The sequence below is a fragment of the Poecilia mexicana genome, unplaced genomic scaffold (assembly GCF_051168715.1).
Source record: "Poecilia mexicana isolate PSO_F unplaced genomic scaffold, ASM5116871v1 scaffold_10, whole genome shotgun sequence".
In the NCBI taxonomy this organism is placed as follows: Eukaryota; Metazoa; Chordata; class Actinopteri; order Cyprinodontiformes; family Poeciliidae; genus Poecilia; species Poecilia mexicana.
This window is the reverse complement of record NW_028263379.1, coordinates 27,442,151-27,448,150: the sequence shown is the minus strand read 5'-3', so window position 1 is coordinate 27,448,150 and position 6,000 is coordinate 27,442,151.

The window sequence follows — 6,000 nt, the reverse complement described above, 5'->3', positions numbered from 1 at the left end:
GTTGATGCCGAGCTACAAACACCTATTGATATGTGAGAGACAAGCGCGACAGTCGAGAGGTTCAATTGAGATTTGGCCCCTCATTGACATCTGCTGAGTCTTCATTGACTTGTTGGGGTGGCAGTCAGCGGACGGCCAAATCTACCTGGGGTCAACATTCATCTTCGGATAATGGGAGGTTTTACAGACGCCCTGAAAGGATCAAAAGGAAAACCATAGAAAGAATTGAATTACCCTGTGGAAACGGTGGAGACAACAGATACAATAGTCCATCACAAGTTGTGAGTTGGGTTACCTCTGCTCAGGGGTGAAAGTAGTTTTAAATTATTATATATATATATATATATATATATATATATATATATATATATATATATATATATATATATATATATATATATATATATATATATGCAGATAGATAGATATATAATTGCTTCTTTGTGTGCTTTGGAGTTTTTGTGCTGATGAAATTTTTGCGAAGCGATAAAAGCTGTGTAGCTCTTGAATTGCTACAAGATGGAGCTGTATTTCCTTCAGCCCACTGGCTGCAATGTTGACACCTTGAGATGCCATGAGACCTAAATTCTGAACGTAGTTTTCCACATCGGGTTGATGGGGTAACAGGTCCAGAAGGGAACCACAGGCATCTCTCCCAGGCCAGACTAGACACATAGACCATCTTCATCCGTTCATTTTAAATCCTGCATCGTATTCAAAAACAATCTAATTATTAATGAGTCACCAAAAGCTGCTAATGCTGCTCCTCCTCTGATGGAGACATAAGAAAGAAGCTACTACTCTTTTAAAAACAGATATAAACATTTGTTTACCAGTTGGTTTAATAGTTAAAATACAAGAAAATTGAAAAACCAGCAGACTCATAACCAGTTTACAGGAAAGCATAGAAATGGACTCATTTATCTCCTTCCCGGCTATCAGCTGCTGACATTGTGCTGCTGTTGGTGTCAAGCTCTCAGTTACACAGAAAAAGCTGAAGACATTACGTTCTGTCTATTGTTTACGTTTCCACACCGTACAGAACAAATGCGTTTGAGTGGGTCGTTTACAACCCATCAAATATGGAGCGGCAGCACCATTTCTTTGGGATCATCCTTTATTCTATTTCTATACTAACGTGTAAAATTATTAAACCAAAATCATTTCTTTGTAGCTCTTCTCCAAGCAGGCAAAATTTCTTGTCACAATTTTACAACAGCAGCAGCAGCAAATGTTTGTAAGTTACATCTAATTTTACTTTTAAGATATTTTTAAGTGAAGTATGATTCAAAATATTAAACCTGATAGAACGATGAAAAATCCTATTTAAATTAATGGTTTTAATATACCATTGTCAATCTAAACTTAATATTTAACCATTAAAATCCCTGTTTTAATCCCTAGCCTCCTGAAATATACCCTTCTGAAGTCCGTCATGGCGCCTTGAATGATTAAGCAAAAGGAACTCATCCTGAACCATGTTTTTCCCCTGACGTTTGGAGCAGGTTATTTGATAACGACAGGAGTGAGGAAACTGTTCAACAAGATACTTCCTGGAGTCACTTTTGACATCAGCAGTTACAAGGATGAGAATGAGTATGATGAATTCGACGCGTATCTCAGGGCAAACTTCCCCGGCTGGGGAAGTTTGGATTGAAAAGGAGACAGTTGAGTCTAAAGCTCAACTTCTGCTCTGACGAAAGCGGCAACAGAAGACTGGACCCCTGAAGAGACCACTGTCCAGGTAATGATTTTTCCAATCTATATAAAGTTATATAACAATATTGCTATTGTTTTTTCATTATAATTTAATAACATATCAATATTAAATTATAACATAAAGTTATTATAATTTAATATTGTTATTATTGCTATTGTTTTTAATAATAATAGTAGTACTAATAATATCCCCACAAAAAAAAAAATCTGAATATCCATTACAGTCTTATGTTTTTATGGCTTGATGTTTATTTTGCGATTAAGTGATCAATGTGGTAGATTAGCTACTGCAGCTATTAGCTCATTAAACACCTGCAGTACTGATGATCTGTCAGATTTGGTGTTTAAGTCGCCTTTTATTTTCTAACTGAACTGAAACAGAATTCCACACCACATCGACATGTTAGGGTTGTCAAAGTCAAGCTAGCATAAGTGATCAACTCAAAACCACTCGCACCTTTTTACTCTCCGTCTCTCTTTGTCATTTAAGCACACCCGTTGCCGTGGCAACCGCCTGCGCAAGCCATAACATTCAGTCCATTACAATATCAAGTTTTCAGGCTTGATATTTATTTTGCGATCATTAATAAGCGCTCCCCGAACACAGCGGTGGTTGATTAGTTAATTTTAAACTCCTGCTCCGCTAGTTATTTTGGTAATGGAACCGAAACGCACAGATTTTCGCAACACCTTGTAGAAACAATAATCACTGAGATTATTATTTTTGTTGGGTCATTAATATGAACACCTTGTTGATTTTTTGTTTTTGTTCTTTAATAAAGTTATGAACGTTTTGATAAGGAGTCAGAGGACGACGTGCTGGTCTCAGCATCCTGGCGGCGTTCAGTTTGTCTCCTACCCCCTGCTCTAGTAAAGCACGAACAGCTCAGAAACAACATGAAATGAGGAAAAAAGCTATTTATTAACTGATTAAGTCGTGTTTTAGATTGTTGTTGAAAAACTAATCAGTCACGGCCGATTAGTGGCTGCACATGCACCATTGATTTTTTACAGCAGACAGCCACTCCCCTCTCTTGCAGGTACTGCAAACACGAGGAACAAAACGGAAAGCTGCCGTCATCGTCCCACCACCAGCCGTCCTTTTGTCTCAACACCTTTCATCAGCGCTGGGTTCTTCCTTTCTGAGCTTCTTGCTTTCTGTCCCTTTTGGGTTTTTTTTTTAATGTGCTTGTTGGGTTGTTTAAAAAAAAAAAGAAAAAGAAAAAAGAAGCAAGAATACAGGCCCTCCTGTAATGCAACAGAGACACATTTCTGAAAAGGATCAAAAGTGGAATCAGCTGGTCATCTCATTTATCCAGAGCCAAGAATATGTTAATTCAGTCAGAAAGTGTTTAAGCCCTTTATGTTGCAGAAACATTCGTAGCAGATTAAACGTGTACGTTTGTGTTGTGCGCCATGTGTGGCCAGAAATTTATGGGTAAAGCTAGTTTTTTTTTTTTTAAATCGACTATAAACTTTAAACATTAAACATTGGACAGTCTGACAGTGGCAATGTGGCTGAAAATAAGTTTGGGAGAAGAAGCTGTGTTCATGGGTGTCTGCAATCAAACTTTTACAGCCAGAAATATGTTAATCAGACTATTATGAATCACATTAATTATCAAAAAAGTGAACATATATGTGACAGCACATCCAGTATTGACTCCTTTGAAGTACAAGTGATTATGGCCTCTCAAATGTCAAATGTTGTACGTAGCCAATTATGCAATCACATTTCAGGAGACTTTGTGTAAATTGTGGAGTTTTTCCACACAGGAACACTTGAGGCATTTTGACTCCATTACCCAACACAGTCCAGTAGGAAACTACCACAAAGGTACGAAAGAAGGCAAAACACCCGAGCACTTTCCTGATAAACTGAAAGGAAAATAGTTAGGCTAAAAAAAAAAAAAAACCCAGGTCGCCAAGTCTGATTTTGTTGCACATGTTTTGATTTTTAAATTTTCACATGTCCATCCAGGGTTAGATCACCAGAAACACATGAGTCGTTGACGTATTAGGCATTATTATCAAAAACTGATAGCAATGTGTGGGTTACATACAGTAAGTGACACTGGGTCCATTGCCTGAGTTTTGCCCCCTCCCCCCCACCCACACACACACACACGAGCGCGCGCGCACACACACACACACACACACAAAAATGATGATTTAATTATTTACACAAATCATAAATTCATACTTTCAGGACAGAAGTAAGATAGTTTTTAGAGAATAAGCTAAAAAAGATTTATTATTCTTCATAGACGGTCATTTTGAAATCTACAACCCGGTCAGATTTCACTAAAAGTCTAAATACAGAAAGAAAAAAATGATAGCATAATAACATTTAAAAAAAAAAGTAAATGAGTTGTGTTTAAAAAAAAAAGTATGATCAACTTTACATAGCTTTAGCTTTTTAGATGGTACATAGTTAGCACAAGCTAGCACTAGCCATGTTCAGCTATCATACTTGGACCAAACAACTGGACATAAAGTCAGTAAAGACAGATTAAAGAGTTATATTTATCTGATGTATAGTATTTAATTTTACCTGTTTGTTTCAACATATGCATAAAAAAAATCAAACTCTTCCTTTAGCATATTTGTTGAATGAATTTCACCTGAGTTAAAAGCATTTGAGGAAACTAAAGAAAACATCCAGCCTGATTAGCATGTATTTCTTTACCAATGATGCAGTGAGGAGACAAAATTTAAATGTATATAGTAATTCCTGATACATTACATATTAGATGCATTGATCTCTTGTAATGAAATTGGTGTGATCTTTGGTAATCACAGCTAACGTTTTGTACTGTTACAGCCAAAAATGGGATCTCTTGAAGGTTCCTCACTATAATGAAATAATATTATGTATTAAGTAAATCATTTAGAAGTAAATGCTTAATTATCATGTTGTACAATACTCCCTCTATATATTTTTTTGATGTAAAGGGTCAATCTAAAACACATAAACAAGGATTCACACACTGAGCGCAACCAAGGCCTTAAGGCACCGCAGAACAAAAGCTAACTATGAGCTGAATATGTGTATATGAATCACAGACCCAATCAATAACCGTTTTGTTGGTCTGTTTTATGTCCCCACGAAGCGCTTAAAAATAATAGCCCTGCGTTACGTTTATAATACCAAGTGTAAACTACACGCATCCGTTTAACATCACAAAGCGTCTCGGCCGCCCGAGGTGTCGAAAAGGAAAATATAGATTTAACGTTTAACTGCACACATTAATTACGCTCTTAAGGACGGGAATTTTCTCTCCGCTCCACTTCTGTGGCGCTCCGCCAAGCCTGCCCTTCACAACTATTATGGCTCGCTTCTTGAAACTGGATTCTCCTGCGATGATCGGCTCCCAGGTCATCATTAAGAGCAGTAAAGGTAGTGGCGTGTTACATTACAATCAGAACAGTTGTAGGTCTTGCTCAACAGCCCTTCTCTTCATTAAAAGTTAGTTAATTGACGGTGAACTGGATCTACTTAAGAAGAAGTAATGAGCTGGGAGGGAAGGTCAGCGTCTGTGAATCAGCACTGATCTCTGTAATTAATTTGGAAAGCAGGAAAAAAAGAAAAAAAAGAAATGTTTTTATACCTGAAGGGAAATCATTTTTGTAACATTTTGCACAAAGCTACACACGCTGAGAAGAGGCATGAGAATAAAACAGGTTTTAGAAGCTGAATGAGACGTAGTTCCACTCAGCCCCATTCGTGCTGATACATAAGAATCCAGTAAAACCAATTACCTTCAAAAGTCTGAGAATATGTCACCCAAAGGTGGACTCTGTTGACTAATTATACCACACGTGATAAATGTGGGTGTTCGGTGAAGACCTCAGACGTTTGTTAGGAGAACAACAGTGGCGTCACTAGGCCTGTTTTAGGGAGGCTAATTTTTTTAATGGTCGTCTACAGAAACTTATGATAAGGTAAAAGGTGAAAGGAAAGTAAAATACAATAACATGAATAAATGACAGATCGGTTAGAACTTTTTTGTCATGTGAGCAGGTCTGCCCAGATATAAATCCTTATTTTAGGCCTCTGTAGGTCAGTGGGGAGAGATTTTCAAAGTTTTTAGAAACAAAACTCAAATGGATGTCTGGAATTAATTAAATAGTACAAGGTTTCCTCCAGAAAACTTGCTAGGCCCGGTGGTTAGGGAAGTCAATCATCCATTGGTTGTTCAAAGGCCTGCCACACTTTTCAGGTTTATTTTTCTTCTTCTTTCTGCTGTCGGTGTATTGTGTTGGGATTTTGTGAGATAG